At 37.7% G+C, this 18,520-nt stretch overlaps 1 protein-coding gene across 12 annotated transcripts in view; it reads right to left on the bottom strand.

Moving 5' to 3' along the window:
- The window catches only part of NCOA1 (nuclear receptor coactivator 1), a 243,345-nt gene that overhangs the window by 203,397 nt on the left and 21,428 nt on the right, over window positions 1–18,520 (bottom strand). For 2 of the 12 annotated variants that reach the window (XM_045054862.1, XM_045054863.1), the window contains exons 1-4: window positions 16,480–16,797; window positions 16,027–16,112; window positions 6,636–6,716; window positions 4,744–4,811 (exon numbers count right to left, since the gene is read on the bottom strand). The exons of 3 other annotated variants lie outside the window; for them this stretch is intronic. The gene's annotated coding sequence lies outside the window, so the exon portion shown is untranslated. Of the gene's footprint in view, window positions 1–4,743; window positions 4,812–6,635; window positions 6,717–16,026; window positions 16,798–18,520 lie in introns of those variants that run through there. 7 more of the 12 variants (XM_045054858.1, XM_045054865.1, XM_045054864.1 and 4 more) reach the window with 7 other exon arrangements.

Consider the following 18,520-nt stretch of genomic DNA (forward strand, 5'->3'; position numbering starts at 1 on the left):
GTCTGGACTTCCCTGATTTAACATTTTCATTAAGATTAGATTCCAATCTGATTATCTTTACTTTGAAAATCATTTTGTTTTCCTATGTGTAGAATTTTCTCTCATCCTTGAACATTAGAAACGTGACTACAATAATCACTTGTCCCGCCATTTGGTGAGTTCTTTTTAAAATGTTAAGTCGGGGTGCCTGGGTGGCTCAGTCGGTTAAGCGGCCGACTTCGGCTCAGGTCATGATCTCGCGGTCCGGGAGTTCGAGCCCCGCGTCGGGCTCTGTGCTGACAGCTCGGAGCCTGGAGCCTGTTTCCGATTCTGTGTCTCCCTCTCTCTGACCCTCCCCCATTCATGCTCTGTCTCCCTCTGTCTCAAAAATAAATAAATGTTAAAAAAATTTTTGAAATAAAAAAAAATAAAATGTTAAGTCATGAGGGCACCTGGGTGGCTCAGTTGGTTAAGCGTCTGACTCTTGATTTTAGCTCAGATCAAGATCTCAAGGTTCATCAGACTGAGCCCCTGCATCAGGATGTGCGCTGATAGCACAGAGCCTGCTTAGGATTCTCTCTCCCCCTCCCTCTAGGCACCTCCCACACACACATTGCTCTCTCTGTCTCTCAAATAAATAAACTTAAAAACATTTCCAAATAAAACAATAAAATAAAAATAAATTTAAAAAATATAAGTTATCAGTTCAGCAATATTTTCAACACATAAACTGAGTATTTCTTGATTACTTATACATCATCTGCTTTTTCCTTCTAGAATACTCAATTTATACATACCATATCTCTTGGGTCTATCTACCTATTATCTTTTTTGTCATGATCTGTTTCTTTATATAACTCTGGAACATCAGTTAAATTAATGTTCTGATTCACTAATATGATTCTCTGAATATGCAATTTCACTATTACTTTGTTCAAAATTGATTTTGTTTTCCAAAAACTTTTTCCTGTTCTCCAAATACTCATTGTTCATGACAATCACCTCTTAAATTTCACTGGGTCTAAGAATTTGGATTTCTTACATCTGGCACAGTATCATAACTACTTTTCAGAAAGCTATCTGCTATGAAAATTCAAATTATTCCTTCTTTTGAACTGCTGAGTCTTATCTCCTACAATTTTTCTGTTTGCTCATATGTACAAGAAAGATGGCCATGTATTTTCAGAATCATGCTGAGAAAACCTCTCTTAAGAATTATTTAGATTGGGGCACCCGGGTGGCTCAGTCAGTTGAATGTCCGACTTCAGCTCAGGTCATGATCTCGCCGTCCATGAGTTCGAGCCCCACGTCAGGCTCTGTGCTGACAGCTCAGAGCCTGGAGCCTGGAGCCTGCTTCGGATTCTGTGTCTCCCTCTCTCTCTGCCCCTTCCCCCACTCACGCTCTGTCTCCCTCTCAAAAATGAATAAACATCAAAAAAAAATTTTAAGGATTATTTAGATCAGTGTTAAAATCCTTTTCAGAAAATCTTCCCTTAATGCCAACTTTGGAAACCCCAAACCAGCTGGGGCCACAACCTCTTCTCTGACTGCTAACGCTGGCCTCAATAATAGCCTCAATCCAGTCAGTGGACTAGCTCTCTCTTTGTCAGTTCGGATCAGGTTCAGTTGCACATGAACAAATAAATACCTGTGGTTGACAGAAAAGAGAGGTTTATTTTTCCTCACATAAGGCCTCTGGAGGTAGGTACGTGAGGATGGACTGACAGCTCTGAACTCACTATAGACTTCCACTTGTCCTATCATTTCGCTCTGCCAGCCCTACCCCATGACAGCTATGCTCAAAGTCATCCCATGGTCAAAAAATGATCGCGGCGCCTCCAGAAATCACATCCACATCCCAAGGAGAATAAAGGAGGAAGGGGTGAGAGCTTCTTCTGAGGCTCCCTGATGAGTCCATCTCTTTTAAAGAGCTTTCCTAGAAGCCCTTCCCTAAGACTTCCATTTACAACTGCTGGGAAATGTTTAATTTTATAGTGGGGCTTAATGAGGTGTCCATAACATAGCAGTAATATTACTAAGAATGAAAGAGACAACCAGGCCTCTCGACACCATCATTTTTCTGTCTCTCCTGAACAAGATCCTAGTTTGCCAACATCTCTCGCGATATAGTCAAACAAGAGATGTACATGTATTTTCACCAGAGCAGGATAATTAATTCTTACTGTCATCAGAACATAGTACTTCAATTAATGTATATTAAGGTTGCCCAAATTTTCCTAAAACTTCTAACTGTGTAAAATGCACTTGGTTGTGTTTTTTTGCTAGAACTATTCCAAAATGGGATTTTGGAACTAAATGTATTTGTGCCATTGATTTTCAATGACTCTTAATTGAACATCTTCATTGTGACACTGTGGTCAAGTTAAAAACACAAAAAGACCTTGAGAGACTTGTGGTATCAAGTAGCTGAGGAGATAGAGCATACAAATGAATGAACAAAAAGGTATGATAGCATATAAATCTTTCCAAAGAAAAGAGGCAACAAGTGCTACAAAAACGTAGAGTTGGGAGAAAAGTTTAAGAGTGAAATGCGAGGAGGTAAAAGGAGAGAATGAAACAAACCCCCTGACAAGGTTTGTAAGAAACTAGCAGAGAAGAGAAGCTAGAGAAGAAAAAAGGACTAACAGAACAATATCCTTTCCCCCAACCCTGCACCCCCTCCATAGCCCAGCTTCTACAGATCTCGCTCCTCTACAAAACCTACGTCTGCAGAATCTAGCTTCACACCCTCTACCATCTTACCTTCCATGTATTCTTTAACTCACTGCAATCTGGTTTTAGCCCCACCACTCTACTCAAGCTGTTCCCTGCCTCCACTGAATTAGCAAATCACCACTCAGCCCTTATTTACTCTTTGGTAATCTGACATTGTTGACCACTCCCTTACTTCTCCGGTTTCCATGACGTTATTCTTGCTATATCTCTTATTCTTCCAACCCTTCCTTGCCCATGCTGGCTCCTCTTTTTCCACATAGCTCTCAAATGGAAGTACTCATTCTGTCTCAAAATCTATATTCCTCCTGAGCAAACTCACCTATGAGCATGAGACCCAACACCACTATCACCTATATAGGACTTCCAAAATTGACCCAAGCCCAAACATTTGAGTTCTGAATCCATATATCCACTAGTCTAACAGAAAACACCTCTCCACCTGTTTGTCTCACAGGCATCTCAATCTCAACCCTACCCAACCCCTCCCCCACCCCCCGCGCCCCCAAAACTGCTTTTACTCTTGAATTTGCTAGTGTGGTTTCAGGAAACATTATCTCTCCACTTAACCTAATTAAGAAACCTATAAATAATTCAGATGCCTTCTTCTCTCTCATTCTCACACCCAAGTGGTCTTATTAATTCTATATTTTTTAACATCTCTTGTATTTGTTTCCTCAGCTCTATCCCTACTGCTACTATCTTAGTTCAGGATCTCACTGGATCACTGGATCACCAGAAAAGGCCAGTTCTCTCTGCTACCATCATGTAGTGTTCTAATCCATCCTCCACCGGCACCAAGTAGGTTGTTCCATCTCAACAACCACATTTTTCATTCCCCAGATCTCTAATTGACTCTTCCTAATAAATGCCCACCCTTATTTTATAATCACTTGTTGTTAAGAATATAATAAATTCCTTATCTCTCTAAAATTATTGGCTAAGCTCATTTTATAAATCTGTAACTTTTTTTTATAAATCTGTAACTTTTTACTCGACTCTGAGCTCTCTGTTGATTCTCTTGCATGGTGTTGGCTTTCCTGAAACATTTGGCAATTCTTAGCCTTATATTTGGGATTCTGCTACATTCTGTTGGCTTCTGTTGGTACTTCATTCAGGAAGCAATACTCATATTGTTTTCAAGAAGAGTGGAGGAAGAACAGACAAGGTGCCTCAGTGCTTGGTCTTCCACATACGAGTACAGCCAGCTACCGATGGTGCTTCACCATCTCATAGACCCAGGCTCCTACATGCAGTTCTCCCTTGGAAACTGACCTTTTGCTTGACCGAAATTAGTATCAGAACATACACGGGTTGGAGCTGCTTATGTTACAGTAAGGCTAACGAATCACCTTATTGATAACTCTGGGGGATGCTTCCTGCTCTCAGGTTCCCCCACCTCTGGATATGAGTGTTACCCAATGGAACTCCTATTTTCAGAAATTCTTCACAGTTTCTAATTTACAATGATTTCCTCCTCTTATTTCTTTTTTTTCTTAATTTTGTATTTTTATTTTTGAGAAAGACAGCGTGAGTGGGGAGAGGGGCAGAGGAAGAGAGAGAGAGAGAGAATATTCAGCAGGTTCCACACGGGGCTCAATCCTATGACCCCGAGATCATGACCTGAGCCAAAAATCAAGCACCAGATGCTCAACTGACTGAGCCACCCAGGTGTCCCTCCCCTTTTTATTTCTATGGATGACTACATATATATTTTTCTATTATGTCTATAGATTTGGTGAAGGAAAGCAAAAAGGTAGTGAGTGTTCAATCTACCTTGTTGAAATTGGCAAAAATAAGTTTTCTAAAATGCAGATCACACCATGAATCTGTCCCTTTCCTATCGTAAAACCCTTTATGGGCTCCCAACTTCCGACAGACAGACTCTAAATGCCTAACTATCACAACGTCCTCAATACAGCTGGTGACTCCAAACATCTTCCCACTCCTCATGCAATACCCTTCATCGTCCAGCAATACCTAACAACTTAGAGTTGGCCATATACAACATGCCTTTGCAGAATTTCATACCTTTGTATTTATCATTCTTTTGCTCTTTAATGCGTCCTCCTCCAGCTCTGTTTAGTCTTCTAGGCATCCTTCAAAATCCAGATTCAAAAGAGTGGGAAGAAATGCATATCAAGGTATTAAGAGTGGTTGTTTTCCTGAGTTTCGATATCTATATTTCCTAATTGCTTCTTTACGTTAAGAATCTCCTATTTTGGGGCGCCTGGGTGGCGCAGTCGGTTAACCGTCCGACTTCAGCCAGGTCACGATCTCGCGGTCCGTGAGTTCGAGCCCCGCGTCAGGCTCTGGGCTGATGGCTCAGAGCCTGGAGCCTGTTTCCGATTCTGTGTCTCCCTCTCTCTCTGCCCCTCCCCCGTTCATGCTCTGTCTCTCTCTGTCCCAAAAATAAATAAACGTTGAAAAAAAAAATTTAAAAAAAAAAAGAATCTCCTATTTTACTGAGGGGCAAAAAGAAGGTTTTTTCCATTCTAAAACTCTAGTCAGGGGTCCCCTGCTCTGCAAACCGTTACTTGACTGGCCAAAAAAGATTCACTTCCTCTCTGTGCCACCACGTTGCCATGTTACACCTCCCCTTGTTTTTTTTTTTTTATAAATTTTTTTTTCAACGTTTATTTATTTTTGGGACAGAGAGAGACAGAGCATGAACGGGGGAGGGGCAGAGAGAGAGGGAAACACAGAATCGGAAACAGGCTCCAGGCTCTGAGCCATCAGCCCAGAGCCCGACGCGGGGCTCGAACTCACGGACCACGAGATTGTGACCTGGCTGAAGTCGGACGCTTAACCGACTGTGCCACCCAGGCGCCCCCACCTCCCCTTGTTTTAATCACACTGTGTTAAGAGTTTTTCTTCACCTACTAGACTATAAACTACTTGAGGACAGAGTTCTATGTCTTCTTGATCTTTCCAGAACTTAAAAGAACCTGAAATTCTGCACATGCCTAATAAATGTTTGCTAAATAAATGAATAAACAACAAAACTGGAAGAATCAGGAATGGGCAGTTTCACAATCATACAAACTGGTCTCAGAAAGTCATTTAACTTTTCCCCCTAGAAAAAAGGGGAAACATATACACAGACATTTAGAAATAGTGAGAAAAATACAATAATTAATTTATCGTTTTAAATCAGAAAAGATTTTAAGAGATCAGCACATGCAAGCCTTCAAGTTACAGATTAAAAGAACTACATCCCAGAGAGAGAGGGAAACTGATCTGCTCAAGCTCAGAACCTCTAACAGAATAGGGATTCGAACCCGGATCTTCCAATTCCCATTACAAAGATCATTCAACTTTATTGACTTGTCCTATTACTGTTCATGTCATGTGAGGTGTGGGACGGATAATACCACCTTAACAGCTAAACACTGCTTGAAAATGATAGTTCTCCCAAACTGCACCATCACCTAAATTTGGCCATGGTTTGCCTTAGAATAAAACTTCTCTTGGAGGTGGCTACTAGTGCTCAAACTGGGGAAGGAAAGGTGAAAAGCATTCATTCAGGCCATAGATTTGATTTTACCAAGTGACCAAGTACCAAACACAGATAGAAGATTTGTCCTTTTTATGGATCTATTCGGTAATTTTATCAGACATCCTGAAAAGCAAGCAAGCAAACAAACAAACAAACATAAAAGGTCATCTCTTAACACTGGAAGTAAGGTAGGGGCACCTGAGTGGCTCAGTTGGTTGAGTTACCGACTCTTGATTTTGGCTCAGGTCATGATCACAAACAAGATTGTGGGATTGAGCCCCACATCAGGCTCCGTGCTGAGTGTGGAGCCTGCTTAAGATTCTCTCTCTCCCTCTGCCCCTCTCCCCCATTTGTGCACACTTTCTCTCTCAAATGAAAAAATAAATAAAAATGAAAAAAAGAAAGTAAGGTAAATTTCCCAAACCTGCATAGTTGTAGGTCTACGAGGAAAGAAAGGGGTTTTTGTTGGTTTGCTTGTGATAATGGGTTGTTCCCTTCCCCCATCCTACAAACAAAAAGTTAGCATAGTTTTCAATTGAGCAGTCCATCATTGCTATTCGATAACACTCAAGAAGCCATAAGATAATTTTTTATTATAAGGCTTTAATACTGCTGAAGTGAGGCTACAAAGAAATCTGATATTATAAGAAATCCCCATAAGACTCTGGCTCCACAGCAATCAACCTCTTTTAAGAGATATCTTCTATCTAAAATATTCATAAGTACATTTTCTTTACCTTACGTTTCAACCTCAAGATGTTTCTCAGTTCCTCCTCTCCCTACCAGCACTGATGAGATTTGCAAAGGTACTACACATCCAAGTCTGAATAAGTGTGAACTCTGGACTTTGCCAGTTAAATTTTTTTTAATATTTTATTTATTTTTGAGAGAGAGAGAGAGAGAGAGAGAGAGAGAGAGAGAGAGAGAATGAGTAGGGGAGGGGCAGAGAGAGAGGGAGACACAGAATCTAAACCAGGCTCCAGGCTCTGAGCTGTCAGCTCAGAGCCCGACGTGGGGCTCGACTTCGTGAACCATGAGGTCATGAACTGAGCTGAAGTCAGACACTCAACTGACTGAGCCACCCAGACCCCCCAGGACTTTGCCATTTTAAAGGAAGTAAAGGAAAAATGCAAAATAACCTAGCTTGAGACAGTGACTGCAATGCCACTACATGTTAGTATGTCTAATCGGCATATGGATGATAAATTAGTGGGAAATAACTATGTGACAACAAAGGCTAGATTAAGAAAATTGGGCCTCAGGAGGAACAAACAATCAATAAGCCCCCTGAGAGAACAAAAGCTAAAATCTGAAACATAGGCCCAGGGCCATACTATTACAAAAGTGAAGTATAAGAAACAGATGTGTCTTTATTTCCCAAAATAAATTAGCTAGAAATTCCACAGTGTTAATCATAATAAAAATTTACTCACTAAAATGCCGTAACATAAATAAATGACAAAGTGAATGTAATTATTAATACAATGATCCATCTCTAACTTTTAATGGTAAACAAACATAGGTTTTTTTGCTTAAATCAAAACTGTATTGAACATCTTCTGTCCAACACTTCTTCAGATATTCCGCTGACCAGTAAAAGACTTTCAAAAATTGTGGCACCAGAAAAATAAGCTATTGTTAATTCTTAAAGTGGAAATCTTTGGTAGCAACTCTGATGTACTTTGCAATTTTTAGTGAGAAATTAATAAAATGCTATTTGTGATAAGTAGTAGAACATCTCTTAATTCATGGGGGGGTTATGTTAAGAACTTAAATAATCTGAGAAATTTAAAACTGATTTTTTAAAATCTACAATATGCTAAAACAAAAAAAAATGTGTATATTTTACCACTAGCTGAATTATCTAAGAGCTTAAGTTATGTCATTATGCTAATTATGGCTGATCTTTTCATAAAATTAGCAGTTTTCACAGCATAACCATCAAAAAAAAAAATTAGGTGGATAAATCAGGACAATACTAAAGAGAATACATAAATGTTGCACTGATCTCTCAAATATCCTTCTAGAGAAAAAAAATGGCAGAAAGAAGTGGGTAAGGATACTTCCAGGCAGAGTAGCTATCCATAAACCTTGATCCTACACAATGCTAACTAACCACACTCAATACCCACCAAGGAACAGCCCTGCGGCGGCTGGCCCCCTGCTCAGCCTCAGGCCTCCTTGTTAAATATTTTTTTCAATGACTTGCTCCAATAATTCAAAAAATTTTGCTCATCAGATCTGTTGACAACATAAAGCTGAGTAGCCTAGACAATGCGATAAATGAAAATTAAAAATGGTAAATGATCTAAAGGATAGAACACTAGGTTAAAAACAAACTAGATCTAAATTAAGGGTGATACATAAATGTATGCTGTGTAGTATTCTTTATTGGCTACAAATTTTTATAAACTCTTTTGCATCTATTAAATGTTTATTTAAAAAAAAAATTTTAAGTTAATAGTAAATAGGGGCAACTGGGTGGCTCAGTCAGTAAAGTGTCCAATTCTTGATCTCTGCTCAGGTCTTGATCTCAGGGTCGTGAGTTCAGGCCCCACACTTCACTCAGAGCTGGGCAAAAAGCCCACTTAAAAAAATTTTTAAAAAGTAACAGTAAATAAAGCACTAGAATAAAGCATATTAAAGTCCTTTCAATAGATATTTCATGTAATTCTCGTAACAATCCTAGTAATGAGGCATCGTTGTCCTCATTTAAAAAAAAAAAAAAAGCTAAGTCAATAATCCAAGGACACTTTACTACTACATGGGAAAACCCAAATCTTTTTGCCCCTAATGTCCATAGCCTAATTCGCTACATCATTCTCTTCTTAAGTTAAAATGAAGACAGGAAGATCTGGCTTAATAGCCAATTATGAAAATAAATAGGTAAATACATAAATAAATTCATCTACAGGCTTACGTGACCAAAGTAGTTAATGGGAACAAAATTAAGCATATATGGTCATTTAAAAAAAGAAAAAAAAAAAAAACTAATTGGAAACTTGAACTATCTTGAACACATTGATAAAATAGACCCATTCTGATCTCAGCTGATTAGAATCACATTTAAACCATGAGATGAGGTTTTTGAATACCATGATTTCAAGGACTTAAAGTTAGAGACTATCTAGAAGGATTTCCAAGTTTGAAAACAATGGCATACAAGAACAATTAGGCTATGGAAATCAGCCTGAAAAAGAGAAGCATATGGGAAGACAGACTAGCTATCATCATATAGACATCAAAGCAGTCATCAATATCTGAACCCTCGACCTATCAAAATGGACAGAGATGTGTTCTATATGACTTCAGAGAATGTAACTAGGACAAACAAGTAGACAATGGAAAGAAGCCAACCCCACAATCATTATTACTAAAGATAATCAAACAGAAGAGAGATGGACTAAAAAAACCAAAGGTTCCAGGGGGTTAAAAGATACAAACTTCCAACTATAAAATATGATGGGTGTAATATGTAATATATGTATATGTATATGTAATATAAAATCAGAGGGTGTAATATGCAGCAGCATGGTAACTACAGTTAATATTACTGTAGTGCATATCTGAAAGCTGTCAAGAGAGTAAATCCTAAAAGTTCTCATCACTAGAAGAAAAAAAAAGCTTGTAATTCTGTATGGTGACAAATGGTAACTGGACTTCTTTGATCATTTCACAGGGTATACAAACATCAAATCATTACACTGTACACCTGAAATTAATATATCAATAATATGTCAATTATACCCCAAATTTAAAAAAAGGTCCCTTACAAATCTCAGATTCTTTTCTCCTAATCCTTACCCTTAAGATGAGGGCTTTGTTCTCTAAAACCAATTGTAGCCTTTATTTTAACTGTATGTTAGTCATTTAATATTTTATATGCATATTCCTATAAAAGAAATGTCACAAATTATGGTCCAATAGGCAGGCTAATCCACAAAAGCTTATTTTGCAAAACTGGACTACAACATTAACTATAGTGGAGTTACATTTTATTTGCTTGTATCTTTCCCAAATTCAACTTAATCTTCACCCCCTTAATCTTCACTTCCCAAATATGGAAAATGAGACTACATTGAAGAATCAACCTAAGTTGGACGCATGTGAGCAGGAGGTCATCAGAACAAGACAGCCTTAAAGAAAAAAATGTCCTTTGTTTCCCCTAAAGTGTCATCTCTAGTAATTTTTTACTAAATCAATTTGCCTTTTACAAATTCCACATTTCTGCAGTCTTCTCCATGACCCTCTTCCCTAATTTTGGTAACCTTAAATTCCCCTACACTGTAGAACCCTACTCTAGCCGTACTCTGGCTGCCCCATCTTACCATAATATCCTGATCTCCAATATTACATTTCTCCCTTCTAATCACAACTACACTAGGAGTGCAGAGGCAATCTGACTAGAACAGATTATAAACTCTTAACCTAACCAGAGTTATCTTAGAAGCAGGTATTTGTCTATCTAAATGAAGGCTTAATAGACAGAATTTCAGGCAACATAACAAAGTGAAAGTAAAAAATCATCATTTGATTAAGATATTTTTGTGCAAAGTCCATCAAAAGCTTTGTCTGAAATCAGCTCCCATAAGTGGATTCTGTTTCATAACCTTTCTCCTTCCTCTAATCCTAGGTTTCTAAGAATTATATCTCTGATTTATAGGCAGAGGGAGTCTGATAACAAATAGGACTGGGAAAAATGGCTTCCACTGGTACCTGTGTAAATTAATACACCTCAATTAGAGAAAAACCTTGAATAGATAAATAAAATACTAAGAAGTTAGGAAAATTCTAAGAATGAGGAAAATGAGTCTATATACTTGTCTGAGGCTTAACATGACATCTGCCTTCCCATTAAATGTCAACACGTGTGGTAGAAAGACAAAAACAATCTATCAGCTTTAAAATACAGGTATAAATGATGATGGGGGAGCTGATTAGGTGTAATAAAAACATGACTGTTACAGGAGAATGATATTGAGGGGAAGGTAGAAGGACACAGTCAACGAAGAGATCTTTTGAAATGAATGGATAACCCAAATATAAATAATCCACCTACAGATAATCATGACCGTACATATAACTAAAGGTAAAATATATTATTCTTAATTAACACATGTAAAATGTTTAGAACAGTGCCTAGTATATAATAAATACTCAAAAAGTGTTCACTTCTACAATTATTAGTTTATAATACCCATTGTTTGCAGTTTAAAGGAATTCTAAGAACTCGATCCTATCCTCTCCTAAGGGTAAGGAGTAATACATATTTTAAGATAAACACAAACCAAATGTATTACCACTTGCAGACTTCTGAAAGTAAGAATCTTCCTCAGATCACAACGATGTGTTACGCTACAAATTACTAGAAGACATGACATTGCTAATGATTAAAGTTGTACTTTACCCTTTTCATCCTTGACAATGAGTCCTCTTCCCCTCTGTTTTAACTTCTGACTGAAACTGTCCCTCAATGAACATTTTGGTTACTGCATCCTTTTGTTCAGTTGTCCTTCCTCCTCCCAATTCTACCCCACCCCCAAATCAGGACCCAACCTCTAGCTCTCAGAGTTGGGCACGTCTGGTGTATTCTCTTTGTACCTTCCAAATGCCTCTAATGGGTGCCCTTATCACATATCATTATAATAACTGCTGCTATATCTACTGCCACTGTAGTCTGACAGTTCCTTGAGAACAAGGTCCATATTTTCTTCATCTTTATGAGGCTGGCACACAAAGCCTGATTCTAAAGGCTTCTAAATGTTTGTTAAATGAATGACCCTATCCTTCAGAAATAAACTACATCACAAGAAATAGTTTGATAAATTACAGTATAGCTAGATAAAGTATTACATAGTTACTGAATCATTATAAAAATTAAGTCATTATGAAAACTCAATAATAGTTAGAGAGGCTGCATATCACAGTGACTCAGAGCATGAGATGTGGAGCCAGTGCCAGCTTTCATTCATTCATTCAACAGACATTTAATGACAGGCCACTGAGCCAGGCACTGTTCTATCCTGGCCTCACAGAGTTTACGTGCCAATGGGAAGAGGCAAACAATAAACACAATAAAACAAGTAAATTATGCCGTGATATTTATAAGGTGATATGTATTAGAGGGTAAAAAAAGAGCAGGGAAAGGGATTGTGAGTGAAAAGGAAGGGACACTAAATAGGAAGCTATGTGTAGACCTCCTTTACTCAAGGTGAGATCTGAGCTAACACTTGAAGGAGTTCAGCAGGATATCTTAAACTGCCAGACTGTTTTCCAAACCGACTGCACCATTTTATATTTCCACCAGCAGTGTTTGAAGATTCTGATTTCTCCACATTCAAATAAACACTTGTTATTATCTGACTTTTTTTTTTTTTTTTTTTTTTATTCTAGCGTCATAGTGGATACGAAATGGTATCTCTTTGTGCTCTGGTTTACATTTCTCTGATGGCTGGTTTCCCCACCCCCCACCCCCCCACTCTTAATAGTGTCTTTTCAAGGTCAGAAGTTCTTAATTTTGATGACACTCAATTTATCAATTTTTTCTTTTACAGATCATGCCTTTTGTACTGAATGTAAGTAATCTTTTCCTAACCAATGGTCACAGAGGTTTTATACTATTCTTTTGTCTACAAGTGTCAAAGTTTTAAGTTTTATATTTACTTATATTTATACTCCATTTGGAGTATTTAGTTAACTCCACTTGGAGTTACTTTTTCTTTTACTATGGAACAAAATATGGATTGAGGTCCAGTTTTTTCACATGTAGATATCCAATTGGTCCAGCACCATTTGTTGAAGACTGCCCTTTTGCCACTGAAATGCTTTGGTAACTTTGCCAAAAATCAGTTTAACATGTGTGTATGGATCTATTCCTGCACTTTCACAGAGAGTATAGTATAGTATAAAACGTGCAAATTCAAATCCCTACAATCACCTAAGTTAACAAAAATGTGTAAATGGGGTGAATTTAAGCCAATAGGAAGAAGTGGGGGCTATATCTTACTGAACAGAATATATGCTATCCTTAAAGCACTCAAATTCAACAAATATTAAAACACTGTGTAAGGATGTCTGGGTAACTCAGTCGGTTAAACGTCTGACTTTGGCTCAGGTCACGATCTCACAGTTCATGAGTTCGAACCCCACATCGGGCTCTGTGCTGACAGCTCAGAGCCTGGAACTTACTTCAGCTTCTGTGTGTGTGTGTGTGTGCCTGTCTGTCTCTCTCTCAAAAATAAACATAAAAAACAAAACAAACAAAACACAACAATGTGTAGACCAAAACAATGGTGGGTATATGTGGTTGAGGGGTGTGCATAGGAAAAAACTCTGGTATATTAATATACTAGAGACATATTACAAACGAAAAAAAGCTAGACAGAGAGGAGAGTACATTGGGGAAAAGGTTAAAGGCAGTTTTATAGCAATAGGTAAAACAGAGGGAGTAACAGAAAGGGAGAAAGATGACACTAACAGATGGGAGAAGAAACTAAAAGGTCAGATACCAGACTGAGAATTAAAAGGGGTTAGGTCAAGTTTTTTTTTTTTTTTTTAAAGGTAAGCTCTACTAATATAACTATTAATAACAATGTCAGAAGGGTGGCTGTAGTTTGCCTCAGTTAACAACAATGACATAATTATTTGCATTTACAGCTTAGTTAACTTTTGTCTTCGTTCCTCCTCAATTAAAAAAGGGAAAAACCGGGGCACCTAGGTGGTTCAGTCGGTTAAGCAACCAACTCTTGATCTGGGCTCAGGTCACTACCTCACGGTTCCGTAGTTCAAACCCCACGTGAGGCTCCATGCTGACTGCACAGAGCCTGCTTGGGATTCCCTTTCTCCCTCTCTGCCTCTCCCTGTTCCTTCTCTCTCTCTCTCTCTCTCTCTCAAAAATAAATAAACTTTTTTTTTTACAAAGGGGGAAAACCTATTCATATTCATAAAGAGAAAAAATGTATTTTGTAGGGCAGGGTCCGTGTCACTTGTGCCTTTACAGCCTGCAGAGCAAGGTTCAGCCCGTTTACCACCGGGCAGCCTGCACGGAGGAGGTCAGACTCCGGCGGCTCCGAGCTGCCTGCCTGCCTGCCTGCCGCTGGCTGAGCTGCTATGGCTGTCCCTCCGTGACAGACTAAGAATACCTTCCTTTCACTGAAGGTTCCTGATTGTTTCTTTTTGTTTGTTTGTTTTCAACTCCTGATCCAAAAAATTAAAGAACAGTTCTTTGCTTTGGAAAAAACACCCAAAATTCTGAATAAAATTATAAATTCATATTGTAATTTTCAGAAATCCACCAAAATATTAACAGCTTTTGTCTAGGCACAGGACTATATATAGTTACTCGCTCTAAGTTCTTCCTCCCTTCTACTTCTTAATATTTTTCTCTACTTTCCACAATATTCTATTTTCCTTTCCGAAAATGGGGGACAAAAACAAGCAAGCAAGACAGCAAGATAGCTTTCAACCAAGTAATATATCATGAATTACCTTTAATCTCTTAAAATACCAAAGGAGAAATACATTTAACATGGGTGCCAAAGTAAATGTCCCCCAAATAAATGATTCCTAAATGCACATTTAATAATTTGGGAACTTCAGAAGAAATATGTTTTTAATACTATTTTTTTTTTAAATTAGAGATAAGTTCTTTCTTAATGCTAAACTAGATTTAACAGCTATAACTTACTCTGATGCCCGGAGTTCGAGCAAGGGTCAAGCTGTGATAAGCACCTTTATTTCTGGCTCACACATTTGCTTCTTAATCCAATAAACGTGTACCATCTTTGTTTCTGAGCTATCAGTACATATCAGAATATAACTACCAGTGCTATAGATTCACTCGTTACACTACACTTCACCATATTTACTTTATATAAATGTCACAAATGTCTTTCAATGTCAAAATCTTAAACTATAAAAATTTGACTTTCTATTTATGTTTACATTTTATTGCCCTAGTATATATCCTGTACCAATTTTATTAATGGGTTAGTACTTATTTTAAGTCACAATTGCTAGAGACTAGAATCTTACTTTACTTGCTCCATAAAGAAGTGTAATCAAATAAAATACACATAATAAAGACTATTACCAGCACTTATAGGATTGTGTCATTGCTAAGAAGTTCAAAGTTGCTACCTTTCAACTAAATTTGTTGAATGAATTATGGGTTACACCAGAATAAGTTAGTCAGAAATCTGGAGCCACACAGTTCCAGGAGCCTGTTCAGTTGATAGTATAAATGTTTCCTGACACATGCCAAGGGCTTCTAAAGTTGGACAGACAAACTGCTGAACCTAATAACTGCTCACCATCTACAACCTGATGAATTCATTACTTTAGATAATGCTAAAACTTGGTGGAGGAAATGTAGAGGAAGTAAAACTCTCACACTCTGGCAGTAACGTCTAAATTGGTGTACTTCATTAAGTAACGTCAAATTATTCTTCAAAACTGAAGAGGCATATACTCCTCAACTAGTGAGTCCAATCCTAAACATACACACACACACACACACACACACACACACACACACACACACACACGCATGCACCCTCTACAGAAATTCACACATGTTCACGATAAACATGTTCAGGACTGTAGCATTGTCTAATAATAAAAAACTGGAAACTACCTAACAACGACCCAAAGACAAATGGGTAAATAAATTATGGTGGAGCCACACAGTAGAATATGTTGAGGAAAAATAAGCACATTGCAAGAGCATATTACAGTATATTACATATCTAAATTTTTAAAACATGCAAAATAGTTATATTATTTGAGGAAACAAATATATTCAGGATACTGTTTACCTCGAGGGAATGGGTAGGAAGGTAAAGTGAGAGAATGGTACACGGAGGGTTCAATTCCACATTGTTTTACTTCTTTTTAAAAAAATCTGAAATACAGCAAAATGTTAAAGTCCAATTAAGTTAGGTGGATGGTACGTGGAATGATTCTTCTACTATTCTTTATTCTCTTCTGCATGTTTCATATGCAAATAGTTCCTATCAATCCAACACATAAAGAGATCTGAACTGGGTGGATTCTATTTAACAAATAGTCAATATCTGACAGAGTTAAGTAAGGCCAGCAACAAAGCACCTATGACAGAAGACTGTTTGCATAAGACCTATTTCCATTGGGAATGCTAGAGCCACATGCATGCATTGGCACACATCATCTAATTAAACCCCCAACAACACTGTGAAAATGGAGGTATTATCCCCATTTCACAGATAAATGAGGTCAAAGAAATTCGGTACCTTGGCTAAGGTCACGTAGCCAGTAAGTCACAGAGAAGAGCCCAGATAATTTGTAGGTGTAAATTAACTTTCACGGCAACTCTAAGGAGTTTCAAAGGAAGGGAACATGAAGTTTAGTAACTTGTTAAAAAGGGGTTTCACTTAATCATAAGTTCAATATGAGTCCCAAATATATGTCTACCAAAAAAACAGCTTAATTTTGAGTTCTATAATAAGAAAAAACAAAATAAACAAAAACCATCAGCCAGCCATACTTTGTACTAATATGTGCATACACCAAGTACTGACTTTAATTTTAGGAGCCAAGTTTTAAGAGGACATTGATAAAATGCAGAGTTGTTATCAGGAGCAATATTCCAGCTGAATAAAAGAATAAATGTTAAATGTTCTAACCATTAGCTTTTTTTTTTTTTTTTTTTCCAACGTTTATTTATTTTTCGGACAGAGAGAGACAGAGCATGAACGGGGGAGGGGCAGAGAGAGAGGGAGACACAGAATCGGAAACAGGCTCCAGGCTCTGAGCCATCAGCCCAGAGCCTGACGTGGGGCTCGAACTCACGGACCGTGAGATCATGACCTGGCTGAAGTCGGACGCTTAACCGACTGCGCCACCCAGGTGCCCCACCATTAGCTTTTTAAAACTGAGCTGAATTACATACTGTTTTATGTAAGTGATGAATCACGGTAATCTACTCCTGAAGCCATGAGCACACCGTATACACTATGTTAGCTAACTTGACAATAAATTATATATTTAAAAAAAAAGAAATGGTGAAAGACCAGAACTACGTAATCACAAAGACTAAGTGATACTCTAATTTTCCATTCTGTATTTTTTTTTATCACTCTAATGCTTAGTATTAAGATAAAGTGTATGCTGTGCTCTGGAAAATTAATTAATTAAAATAAAATTTTAAATAAAAATTTAAAAACTGAGCTGAATTGCTTTAGGAATATGAGTATTTCTCTGAATACACTGGTGGATATAATGCTTTCATTTAATTATAAACCCCTGTGGGTTATTATATGTCTTACTTCTGGCTGCTATAACAAAACATCAGAGACTGGGGGTACTTAGACAACAAACATTTATTTCTCAAAGTTCTGAAGGCTAGGAAGTCCAAGATCAAGGTGCCAGTAGATTTGGTGTCTCATGAGGGCCCTTTCCTGGTGTATACATATCTGCCTTCACGCTGTATCACCACATGCTATGGGGCAGTGGGGGGTCGGGCAAACTCCCTGGTATCTTCTTAACAAGGACATCAATCCCATTGTGAGGACTGTGCCCTCACATCTCATTTAAACCTAATTACCACCAAAAGGCCACACCTTCTGATACCATCACATTGGGGGTTTTGGGCTTCAACATATGAATTCTGGGGTGACACATACTTTCCATCCATAACATGATACAATCACCAACTCCTTTTAACTTAAATTGCTACAGGAAAAATGAAATTAAAACTGTGGTAAACTATCAATAAACTCAATAACTATCATTTCCCTCTGAAACATTTTTTATTTATAAAATGATTTTTGATTAGATAAGATTTCTTAAATACTGCATTACAGTGCAATACAATTCAGTGAATGAATCATCTCTGTATATGTGCTGCCAAAGCCAGCACAGTAAACAAATCATCTCTGAAAGTGTCAAAAAAGAAGTCGAAAGCCTCTCCGTCACAGATGCTGAAGCCTCTACTCTGGTAAAAGGTTAGACTGCATGATCAATAAACTTCCTCCTAATTCTCACATTTTTTTAAGTGCAAAGGTTAATATGGCTTTGATAAAGAAACTCCATTTAAGACCAACAAAATACTCATTAGCAGGAAGTCAGAGGTGAAACTAATAAAGTGGCAGGAAATCATATACTGATTAAGATATTATCAAGTGAGGTTAATCAGAGGGTCTTGCTGTGTAAATTTAAAAATAACGAGCTTTATCTCTACTGCAAAAAGAACTGAAATCTACCTCATACACAAAGAGAAATATTAACTCAAAATGTATCAAAGACCTAAATTAAGTCCTAAAACTATAAACT

Source organism: Felis catus, chromosome A3 (assembly GCF_018350175.1).
Source record: "Felis catus isolate Fca126 chromosome A3, F.catus_Fca126_mat1.0, whole genome shotgun sequence".
In the NCBI taxonomy this organism is placed as follows: domain Eukaryota; kingdom Metazoa; phylum Chordata; class Mammalia; order Carnivora; family Felidae; genus Felis; species Felis catus.